The sequence below is a fragment of the Lathyrus oleraceus genome, chromosome 7 (genome assembly GCF_024323335.1).
Source record: "Lathyrus oleraceus cultivar Zhongwan6 chromosome 7, CAAS_Psat_ZW6_1.0, whole genome shotgun sequence".
NCBI classification, from domain to species: Eukaryota; Viridiplantae; Streptophyta; class Magnoliopsida; order Fabales; family Fabaceae; genus Lathyrus; species Lathyrus oleraceus.
The window spans coordinates 297909743-297921968 of record NC_066585.1 but is presented as its reverse complement, the minus strand read 5'-3'; the positions used below and the strand labels follow the sequence as shown (position 1 = coordinate 297921968).

The window sequence follows — 12226 nt, the reverse complement described above, 5'->3', positions numbered from 1 at the left end:
TTCCTTCCCGTTTTCCAGTTAGCCATAGTAGTAGTTTCCTATAATGGGGAACTACTACACTTTATTTAATTTTAGTAAACAATTTGTATTGAAGAAGCAGAAGCCTACCGACTTGTGGAGGACTGCTCAAGTACTCTGAGATTCGCTATACTCTGTTACGTCGATTTCCAGGTTTTTATTGAATTATTATTATTATTATTGCCCAATTATTATTATAATCATGTTTGCCGCAATGTTGATTTGTTTATGCGATGTGTTTGCTTTATTTAACATGTCCGGCTAAATCACCGGTATCGGTATGTAGTAATTTAATTAGATGGGATTTAATAATAATCGGTGAAAACTCTTTTTCTCAAACAATCTTTTAGGCTGAAGTTTTTAATTTAAATTTAATTAACTTTATCACAAAAGCGTGAAAAGCTATTTAATACGGTTTTGCCACGAGAGTGGGAAATTAACTAAGGTGAGAACCAACAATCGCGAGAGCGTGAGGCTCAAGCTGGATAGTAAAAATTAGGCATTGAGTTTAAAAACAGCGAGAGCACTTTAAAAGCAATTAGAACTTATTTATTTTCAAAAAGTAATTTTAACTTCAAATGGGACAGCGAGAGCGTACATTTTGACTTAAAGCTATAGGCCGAATCAACAATCACGAGAGTGTGAGATAAAACTTTTTAAATAAATATTTTCTACTGAGAGATATTTGGCATTTAAACTATTCACCGGTGACTTATCGAATCTCTGACAATTAATATGCTGCATTCTGATTCCCTCCATTAATTATTTCTTAAAACAAAAGTTCCCTTAGATTTACTATTTTGTCCCCGAACTTCTACTAATCAATTCCCTTAGCTAAACATAGTGACGTTAGTAACACTAGTTTGACCATAGGTCCCTGTGGGATCGATATATTTTAAAGCTAAAGTGAATGGACTGTGCACTTGCAGTCAAGTACCCGATAGACTATATTTTATATATAGTCACGACAAGCATCAAGTTTTTGGCGTCGTTGCCGGGGACCTATTTTAGTCGAATAGTGTGATTCTTTTGTTGCACGGTATAGACTAAGGTAAAAACAAAAACTAATCTACTCTCCCTTATTTCCCTGATTGTATGCCAAGTACTCGCTCACAAGGCGATAACTTAGCACCACCAGACCCTGAATTAGAGCGTTTCTTATATGTAAGACGCTGAATACACGAATATCAACAAAAGTACGATATTCTCGATATCTTCTCTCCTCCTAAACCAGAAGAAAAACCAACAATGGTTGAAGAAGGACCGCATAATCGTCCTCTTAAATTCTACGCTACCCCGTCCCAACAAGAACCTCGCAACAACATTGTTGCCCCCGCTATCAATCGAAACGATTTCGAGCTGAAACCCTCACTATTATCAGCCGTCCAACAACATCTATTTGCTGGAAATCCTACGGACGATCCTAATGAACACCTGACTAAGTTTGTGCAGTACGTAGATACTGTAAAGGCGAATGGTGTATCTCAAGATGTGATAAGATTGCGCCTCTTTCCTTTCTCACTAAGAGACAGAGCTTGGGCTTGGTTGCAATCCTTGCCCTCCAACTCCGTTACAAATGGGAAGAACTGAAGAACGTCTTCTTATCCTGATATTTTCCGTCGAGCAAAACTGCTATGCTGAGAGCTCAAATCAACGGATTCAGGCAAAAAGATGTGGAATCTCTCTATGAAGCGTGGGAGAGATACAAGGACATGATGAGGATATGTCCACATCACGGTCTCGAAGACTGGGTGATCATTCACACATTTTACAATGGGCTTCTGTATAACACAAGACTGACAGTAGACGTTGCCGCGGGCGGTGCACTTATGGATAAGTCATACAACGAAGCCTATCAACTCATTGAAAACATGGCCCGAAACCATTGCCAATGGGGAGGTGAAAGAACTCCAGTGGAAAAATCCCAGACTAAGGGTGGAATGCACGAAATCAGTAGCCTTGACCATGTTCATGCAAAGGTGGATGCCCTTGTTCAAAAATTAGATAACTTAACCATACCACCCGCAGCCACCGTGGCTGCTGTAACTCCAAACTGTGAGTTATGTGGAAACCCTGGACACACTGCACAAGAATGTCAAATATTAGCAGGAGTCCCAACCGATCAAGTGAATTACACACAAGGAAATCCTTATTCGAATACCTACAACCCAGGTTGGAAAAACCATCCTATTTTCTCGTATAAGAATAACAATGCCCTATATGCACCTGGCCAAGCACCGGCTGTTCCGCCTGGATATCAAAAGCCAGCTAATAATGCTCCTAACATGCCTAGGAAGTCAAATCTCAAATTGATGATGGAAAGCTTCATAGCTACCCAAGCTCAGACAAACAAAGACTTCTTGAACCAAAACATACATACTAGTGAGCAACTTAAACAACTAGCGAACAAAGTAGACGGTTTAGCCACCCACAATAAAATGCTTGAAACACAGATTTCACAAGTGGCTCAACATCAAGCATCTGCAGCCGCTCCAGCTGGAACATTTCCTGGACAGCGCAACCGAATCCAAAAGGACATGCAAATGCCGTTATACTGAAAAGTGGAAAAGAAGTAGACGGACCCGTATATCCAAGACTCCAAAACCCTTCCATGTACCAAAAACCAGATAAAACCTCAACTGAGCAGGTGAATGAACCAAAGGAAACAGAAGATAATACTCGAGAGGCCGAAGAGAAAGAAAAACCTTATGTGCCTCCGCCTCCTTATAAACCACCCATTCCGTATCCCCAAAGACTCAAAAGTTCTAAAACTGCGAGTCAATTTAGGAAATTTGTTGAACTTCTGAAGCAACTAAACATTGCGATACCCTTTACAGAAGCCATCACACAAATGCCCTCCTATGTTAAACTTCTTAAGGAAAACCTATCCAATAAGAAAAAGATGAGGATGACGAAACAGTTACACTTACTGCAGAGTGTGGCGCAATAATCCAGAATAACATGCCTCCCAAACTAAAAGACCCAGGTAGTTTTTCCATACCCTGTGTCATTGGAAAATTCGTCATAGACAAAGCTCTATGCGATCTAGGAGCCAGCATTAGTGTAATGCCCTTAACCATTTGTAAAAGGCTCAGTATGGGAGAATTAAGACTGACCAAGATGTCTGTTCAATTAGTCGACCGCTCAATCCAATATCATGTCGGTATACTAGAGAATGTCCCAGTACGTGTAGGACAATTTTACATTCCTATAGACTTCATAATCATGGACATCAAAGAAGATGCCAGTACACCTATCATATTAGGAAGGCCATTTTTGGCTACCGCCGAAGCTATAATAGACGTAAAGAGAGGTAAGCTGACATTCGAAGTTGGAGAGGAAAAGGTTGAATTCATCTTGACCCAATTCTTATAAGCGCCAGCTATATACGACACCTGTTATCTACTCGATGTCATAGACGAGTGCGTGAGAGAGATGGAGATGCAAGAAACCACATACTCTGATATAATGAAAATCCAAATCCCTCCAATCTTTGAAGACGATAATTGGCATGAACCATACCAAAATTAAAGTCAAAGTGAATGCTTAGCACTTACACCTAACCACATGCCATGCCCAAAGAAACCTGACTTGGAACTAAAAGCACTACCAAAGAACCTAAGATACGAATTCCTGGACATTGAACTGAAAAGACCAGTAATAGTCAACACTGACTTGGGAAAGATGGAAATTGAGAAATTACTAGATGCCCTAAGAAAATATCCAACAGCGTTAGGATATAACATCGCCGATCTAAAAGGAATAAGTCCTTCTATCTGTATGCATCACATTATGCTGGAGGAAGATTGTAAAACCTCTAGAGAACATCAGAGAAGGATCAACCCAATACTAAGTACGGTAGTCAAGGATGAAGTAAAGAAACTTCTAGATGCTGGAATCATATACCCGATCTCCGATAGTCAATGGGTTAGCCCCGTTCATGTAGTACCCAAGAAAGGGGGTGTTACAGTTGTTAAGAACGAGAAGGGCGAATCCATAGCACAAAGAGTTGTGACCGGAAGTAGAATGTGCATCGACTATAGAAAACTAAACAAAGCCACTCGGAAAGATCATTTTCCTCTACCCTTCATTGACCAAATGCTTGAACGATTGGCTAAGCATTCTCACTTCTGCTATATAGACGGTTATTCAGGATTCTTTCAAATCCCAATCCATCCTGACGACCAAGAAAAGACTACCTTCACATGCCCTTATGGTACATTCGCCTATCGACGAATGCCATTTGGCTTATGTAACGCTCCCGCAACATTTCAAAGATGCATGATGGCAATCTTCGCCGATTTTATAGACGACATCATGGAAGTCTTTATGGACGATTTTTCTGTTTGTGGGCAGAGTTTCGAAGGATGTCTATCAAACCTTGAAATGGTACTCGAAAGATGCGTAAAGGTAAACCTCGTTTTAAACTGGGAGAAATTCCATTTCATGGTTCAACAAGGAATCGTGTTAGGTCACGTGGTATCTGATAGAGGAATTGAAGTAGACAAAGCTAAGATCGAAATCATAGAGAACCTTCAACCTCCGAAAATCGTACGAGAAATACGAAGCTTTCTAGGACACGCCGGTTTCTACCGACATTTCATTAAAGATTTCTCGAAAATCACCAAGCCACTTACAAGTTTATTAATGAAAGACGCTGACTTCATATTTGATGAAAAATGCTTAACAGCGTTCAACCAACTAAAAACATATTTAATCATCGCACCCATAATGCAACCACCTGAATAGAGATTACCTTTTGAAATCATATGTGATGCGAGTGATTACGCAGTAGGCGCAGTACTGGGACAAAGAAAGGATAAGAAGCTTCATGCTATTTACTATGCGAGCAGAACACTAGATCCAGCCCAAATGAACTACGCCACCACTGAAAAAGAACTTCTAGCCGTCGTGTTCGCATTGGACAAATTCCGTTCCTACCTGGTAGGTGTCGCATTACGCGAAAAACCAGCGGGAAAAAGAAACACAGAGCCGCCACTGTGCGTTATTTATCCCAAAGGAGGGAAAGGAAACGCTCGAAGTAAACCTGGAAAGGAAATGGTCTCACGACCAGAGATTGAGAGGATCGGGAGTCGGTTATGCGAAGGGAAGGTATTAGCACCCCTACGCATCCATCGTACTCGATGCGATCCATGCTCAGAAGAATAGAAGAAAGGTTGCTAAATAACTACTCAAGAACTGCACAAAACTGGAATAAAACACAGATGAAAGACGGAAGAAACGGACTCGGCAGGATGTCGCATCCTGGGCCTACGTAGTTTGTCAGAGACATACATCAGAGTCGACGTAGTTCGGGGATATGGGAAACGTGCTCGCTAGGATGTCGCATCCTGTGCATACGTATCTTCTCTAACTAGAGAAAGAATCAGAGCACTCGTAGCTCGGCTAACGCACGCCAAACAAAACACACACAAGAAACCGACTGTCAATCGCTGGACTTGCGTCAGACTCCAAACACACAACCCCACACAGGAAACCGACTGCCAATCGCTGGACTTACATCAGACTCCAACACACAACCACACACAGGAAACTGACTGCCAATCGCTGGACTTACGTCAGACTCCAACAAGCAAACAAGAGGGTGGAAAAAGCAAAAGGTTGCCCGGAGAGATCAGCTCAATCTCCTGCCTACGTACCTCATCTGGTATGAGGATCAGGGCGACGTAGTTCCCCTTAACAGGGAAAGAACTTCTATCCTAACCAGAGACTAGGGAGATAACAAGCTACTAGGGAGACTACGACTCGAGCCTAGAAGTTGTCATGCATACGATCCCTATGTTGAGGTCTCTAGTCCTAACTTGCACAGGGAGCAAGCTATTCTAACACAGCACATAAGCAAACACAAGCACAAGAGCAAGCACACACACTATATGCAAACAAGTGGCTCAAACAAGGTTGGGCTTTAGTCAAGGGGTCATATCAACCTCGACAAACATGCCAACTGGAAAGGGTATCTGAGGCTCTTAACCACTGACATTGACTGTCAGGGTGAGCAGATGAAATGGGAGATGAGGGTAAGACCTCATAGCTCTTAACCCGGCCTGGGTGAGCTTGAATCAATGAATGTGTGGGAGTCCAGAATGAGGAACTCTATTCCATAATGACCGACTCTATATACAAGATTTTGGGTTTTTTATTCAAAGTGTATCAACACATGGTGTGAGCAAGATGAAAGACACAACTGAGTAGCAGGGGATGGATTGCACATCCCTTTTATCTGCCAATGCCTCTTCACTTATGAGGTCTTTACATGTACAAGGCACAAAGGTAAACAAGCACAAACATTGCCTCTTAAGGAGGGCTTCAGACAGGTGGCTGTCAAAATAACATGACAGGTCTTCCAGACTACATGGAGAACAGGAAGTTACCTAGGTGGTATTCCAACCACAAGCAAAGCAAAGCAACTCAAATAATGAGTTAATGCGGCTAAAGTACCTGTGTAAACAACCAAACAATCAGTATAGTATTCAGACAAACAACCAACAGATAACACAGTCAGACAACCAATATACACAACATGTAAGCCATAGAACTCAAATGAGTTAGCCACTAAAGACCTACAACACAATCAACATTAGTTAAACAAAGCAAAATCAAAAGCTCAAATGAGGAAGCAACATCAACCATGGAGCTAAAAGGCTTGATCCTGAAATACACAACTCAAATGTGAGCTCAAACCCCTAGGACAAAGCCTAGGGTCAAAGGTGGAGTAAAAAGTCAAAACAGCAATGGATATTCAACATGAAGCATCCTTAATCAAATTAGAACATGTCATAAAAATTGCCAAATCAAAATCATTAAGCAAGGGCATGTAATGAGCAATAGAAGACAAAGACAATTTCAAAGCACACAAATGATCATCATGAATCAAAATTCCATATCAAAACATAAATGACTCAAATAATTCTGGAAATTTTCATGAGCATACAACATGTCCAATACAATCATCATACCAAAAATCAGCATCATCAAAGTTCAATTGATATGGAAATGAAAATGCATAGGCAAGACATCCAATTGTGTGACACAAATTGTCACACCTAAAGTACATGTGTCCCAAACAATGAAGACAATATCAAAAAATTCCAAATAATATCACACAAATCCATCATCATGTTATCAATCATCATGTAAAATTTCATGGCATTTGGATCATGTATGAGCATTCTATGATAGGATGAATGAAGCAAGGTCACAAAAGCATACATGTTCAATCACTCTAACACAATTTAATTTCCAGGCATGGTAAAATCACAAAATCAATACCATAAAATTCTAGACATTCATAGGATCATATAAGAAAAAACCTGGAATTAATTGGATCATTTTTCAATTTGATATGCATTTTTGAAGTTGGCAAAAAAAATGAAATAAAATGTGACAAAGTATATGAAGAAATTGGAGGGAAAGGCTAAAATGTGGAATTAATTTGAACATAGTGTGGCCAGGCGGAATCGAACCGTGTTCAGATCAAACAGGCGCTGGAAACAAAATAATATTCCAAAAAAGCCACAGCCAGGAATCGAAGCGAGGGAGTATGAAACGCTGTAGTTTTGGTTAATTGATGAAAATATAAAAAAAAGGACGCTCGCAGGTTTCAAACTCGGGACGTAGCAGTCACGGGCGCTTCCACTAACCACTGAACCAGGGAGGCCGCGCTACAGTGATATTCAAACCAGTAAACCCTAGGCCTGTACAGGCAGGGCGGCACACGGTGGAAACCACCGTCTTCTTCATGAAGACGGTGGTGAACAGTAACCTCAAATATTTTTTTTCCAGATTTTGAAATCCATATACCAAACGAATCGTCTTGACATGAGGAAACCAAATCTACCATTATTTTACTCTAATTCCTAAAGAATAAAGCAAATCGAAGAGAAACTTCCATGAACATTCAAACTTTAATCTCATGTATCTTCCTCAATATTGCGCCATTTTTCATGAATTTTATATCAGTAGAATCAGCATGCAAAGGACTACAAGATTATATGCATATAAACATGAATTAAGAGATGTGAAAATGTGACCTCTTTAAGCTCCAACAATGGCAGTGGTGGATTTAAGGCTTGACAAGCATCCAAATCTCTTCTATCAACCTTGTAATGACTTCTGAAGTTGAAATTGAGGCCTGGAGATGCTTGGATCTAGCTCAATCAACAATTTCCATCTTCATGTTCTTGCTTGGAGTATGCACAAATTCCGCTCGAATTCAACGATCCAATGCTTGATCTACACTAAATCAATACCAGAGAACAAGAATATGGAAGAAAAATCAAGTGTTCTTTGAAGAATTTTTTAATTATGGTGGAGAGAAAGTTTTGGAGGGAAAAAATTTCTAGATCTAGAAATGATGAATCATGAAAATTCTGTTATGATTAGCTATTTATATGACATGTTAATCCATTTCCTAATCATGCTTAACTTGGCTAATGAAATTTTAATTCAAAAATGAGGTGTAGTGCAAAATTTGGTTTTTTCACCCCATGCATGCAACATGAACATGAACAGTAACAATGGCCATGCAATTTCACTTAAAATCCTCCTATGAACATGTTGGAATGGTTAAAAAGTCCATATGATGCACCAATTTTGAATTCATGATTTTCCCTCCAAAAATCACATGAATAAGCAAATGATTATGTGATGAAATTTCATGTAATATGATGAGTGATTTGGAAAGTTCATGTCATGAGAAGAATTATGCAAAAAGGAGCACTCAATTTGGAGTTATGAGTCAAAAGTTATGGTCTTTTGAAGTTCCATGCACACTTGGCAATGATTTGGTCATATCTCCTCAACCATTCATCAGATGCTCATGATCTTGGACTTTTTGGAAATGGGAGAGAAAGATCTTCAACTATCATGTTGGACAAAATTTCATTTGAAGCTTCTTTGATGATGTAAAATCAAGTTGAATTTGAACCAAAACCTTTCCATTTTTGGAAACTTTCAATTACAGGTCATTTTCCATTTTTGGAAACTTTTGATCTGACCTCAAATTCCTCAAGATAGGTATTTGTAATGACAAATGAACCTCTTTTGAACATGAATGAGATGTCTCAAACCATTTCTTCACCTCCTAGCCCTCAGTTGACTTGCAGTTGACTTTTATGGGCCCCAGATGACCTGAAACTGCACTGTGAACCTTTGAGCCTCTAACACTTGGTCAAGTTGCTTCAAAATGGACCTTGATTCATGTAAACTCTCTAGAACAACCATAGGGCCTTTATCTCATGGAAAATTCCTGGTCTCTTGCATAGATGAATTCTCCTGATACCAATCTTGACTGATAAGATGCAAGGTACTATGCAATGTTAATGCAATGTTAATGTGATGTCAAATGACCTAAAAAATGAAATGAATGTACAAATAGGGGGTGCAAATTTGAGGTGCTACAGCTGCCCCTATTCAATCGACTGGGAACCTGAACGGATGAGAGCAACGGCTGTCAGACCGTCAAGGTAAACAGAGATTGAATACCAAAGAACCGTAGAAATTTGCACTCTGCGGGGGATGAATCAAAGAAAAGAATGTTCACCAATGGCAACTTCCACTGGGGATTTGATATTTATCACTGGACCAGACAAGGCGTCTACCGACGACTCTACTGGGGATTTTGATTTTTATTGAAAAAAGGAACCACGACCAGACATCGAAAGACGATGAATGGGAATAAAGAAGCCACGACTAGACATCAACGGACGAATAGGAATAAGACTCGACCAGACATCAACGGATGAATGGGAGAAAGAAACCACGACTAGACGTCAACGGACGAATAGGAATGACTCGACCAGACATCAACGGATGAATGGGAGAAAGAGAAACCACGACTAGACATCGAAAGACGATGAATAGGAAAAGCTCGACCAGACATGAACGGATGAATGGGAGAAAGAGAAACCACGACTAGACATCGAAAGACGATGAATAGGAAGAACTCGACCAGACATCAACGGATGAATGGGAGAAAGAGAAACCACGACTAGACACCGAAAGACGATGAATAGGAAAAGCTCGACCAGACATCAACGGATGAATGGGAGAAAGAGAAACCACGACTAGACGTCAACGGACGAATAGGAATGACTCGACCAGACATCAACGGATGAATGGAAGAAAGAGAAACCACGACTAGGCATCGAAAGACGATGAATAGGAAAAGCTCGACCAGACATCAACGGATGAACGGGAGAAAGAGAAACCACGACTAGACATCGAAAGACGATGAATAGGAAAAGCTCGACCAGACATCAACGGATGAATGGGAGAAAGAGAAACCACGACTAGACATCGAAAGATGATGAATAGGAAAAGCTCGACCAGACATCAACGGATGAATGGGAGAAAGAGAAACCACGACTAGACGTCAACGGAAGAATAGGAAAAGCTCGACCAGACATCAACGGATGAATGGGAGAAAGAGAAACCACGACTAGACGTCAACGGACGAATAGGAATGACTCGACCAGACATCAACGGATGAATGGGAGAAAGAGAAACCACGACTAGAGATCGAAAGACGATGAATAGGAAAAGCTCGACCAGACATCAATGGATGAATGGGAGAAAGAGAAACCACGACTAGACGTCAACGGACGAATAGGAAAAGCTCGACCAGACATCAACGGATGAATGGGAGAAAGAGAAACCACGACTAGACATCGAAAGACGATGAATAGGAAGAACTCGACCAGACATCAACGGATGAATGGGAGAAAGAGAAACCACGACTAGACACCAAAAGACGATGAATAGGAAAAGCTCGACCAGACATCAACGGATGAATGGGAGAAAGAGAAACCACGACTAGACACCAAAAGACGATGAATAGGAAGAGAAACCACGACTAGACGCCAAAGGACGAATAGGAAGGACTCAACCAGACATCAACGGATGAATGGGAGAAAGAAACCACGACTAGACATCGAAAGACGATGAATAGGAAGAGAAACCACGACTAGACGTCAACGGACGAATAGGAAAAGCTCGACCAGACATCAATGGATGAATGGGAGAAAGAAACCACGACTAGACATCGAAAGACGATGAATAGGAATAGCTCGACCAGACATCAACGGATGAATGGGAGAAAGAAACCACGACTAGACATCGAAAGACGATGAATAGGAAGAGAAACCACGACTAGACGTCAACGGACGAATAGGAAAAAGGAACTCGATGTTACGGACATCGAACGATGATGTCTACTGACACCAAAAAAGGAAGGTCCCACACGGGGATCAACACGACACTCACGGGTATCGCAAGGATGACATCTACATATGTCAGGACAAGGCCAAGCACTTGCCGGGGACTACGCTGGGGAGTCAAACTTTCCTTTCACTGACGGGTGAGGAAATAAACCTCTCTGGGGGATTATCAATCTTGAATGCTGTCAGGAGCAACTGCTGCAAATATGTCATGCCGATGTTTGAACAATGATCCACCTCTGCTGGGAATATGACCCAATCTGGTTTAACACATGTATGCCTATGTTTGAAATACTATGGCGTAATGCTCCATGTTGAATGGAAATGCTACGCAATTTGAGGATGCAATGACTACTACATGCAAGATACAAATGAAGAAAACTCCTGTCGGGGAGATCTGGTTGCTCTGCTGAGCACACAACTATGATCTGATCCTCCAACTCCGTGGGGAGACGCACTGCTGGGGGTGCTTTGCTGATCTGACACTCTGGGGACGGTAGAGAAGCCAACTCAACTGGGGAGCCTCAGGCTAGGGAACACACCAACCTCTCAAACGTGCTGGGGAACAACATTGCTGCTGGAGAAAGGCTAAATCCCATCGGGGACAACTTTCACTGAATCCAATCCACTTGAAGACTCAGCTAGGGGAAACAACCAATACTCACCTTCACTAGGGCTAACTACCAACTCATAGGCAGGATTAGCTCTACTGGGAATAATTTCCACCGAACCTGATCCGCTTGGGGACTTCGTTGGGGAAAACCATCAACACAAACCTCCGCTGGGGAAAGGCCACCCACTTCAAAATTGCTGGGGAAAACAATCACAACCCTGCTGGGGAAAGGCATTCACGACCCTGCTGGGGATTAACTTCATACCCGACTGTTGAGGAACAAACCACCCACAGACACCTCCGCTGGGGAAATAGCAACCTTCAGACTCAGTGGGGACTAACAATTTTCAGACCTGCT

The 12226-nt window shown here is 41.4% G+C and overlaps 1 non-coding gene across 1 annotated transcript; it reads right to left on the bottom strand.

Annotated features, from left to right (window-relative positions):
• Positions 1–1652: 1652 nt before the first annotated feature.
• On the bottom strand, positions 1653–1759 carry LOC127109829 (small nucleolar RNA R71). The gene has a single exon (XR_007797079.1). It is a non-coding gene; the product is annotated as a small nucleolar RNA R71 (small nucleolar RNA).
• Between the last annotated feature and the right edge of the window lie 10467 nt (positions 1760–12226).